The sequence below is a fragment of the Aptenodytes forsteri genome, unplaced genomic scaffold (genome assembly GCF_000699145.1).
Source record: "Aptenodytes forsteri isolate BGI_AS27 unplaced genomic scaffold, ASM69914v1 Scaffold34, whole genome shotgun sequence".
Classification (NCBI taxonomy): domain Eukaryota; kingdom Metazoa; phylum Chordata; class Aves; order Sphenisciformes; family Spheniscidae; genus Aptenodytes; species Aptenodytes forsteri.
The window spans coordinates 804,403-804,696 of NW_008795038.1; the positions used below are offsets into that span (position 1 = coordinate 804,403).

The following is a 294-nucleotide window of genomic DNA, read 5'->3' on the forward strand; positions in this document are numbered from 1 at the left end:
GCTCCCCCCGTCTCCCCATCCTGAGAACCCGCTCCAGCCCCACAGCCTCCTCCTGCCACCCCCCCCTCCTGCCTGCCGGGAGCCGCAGGCAGCTGAGAGCAGGCAGGACGGACGGACAACCGCCAGGCCAATGTGCTGGCAGCTGCCTGCAGGGACCTGGCCCTGGCAGAGGAGCACGTCCAGGCCAGTCCAGACAGTAACAGGGAGCCCCGGCTGCATTGCACTCTGCTGGGCAGGGGGCCAGGGCGCTCGCGGGGGGAGCAAACCCCCCCACACCTCATGCTTAGGGGGAGC

At 70.7% G+C, this 294-nt stretch overlaps 1 protein-coding gene across 1 annotated transcript in view; it reads right to left on the reverse strand.

Annotated features, from left to right (window-relative positions):
- AATK (apoptosis associated tyrosine kinase) overlaps window positions 1-294 on the reverse strand; it is a 16,771-nt gene that overhangs the window by 8,013 nt on the left and 8,464 nt on the right.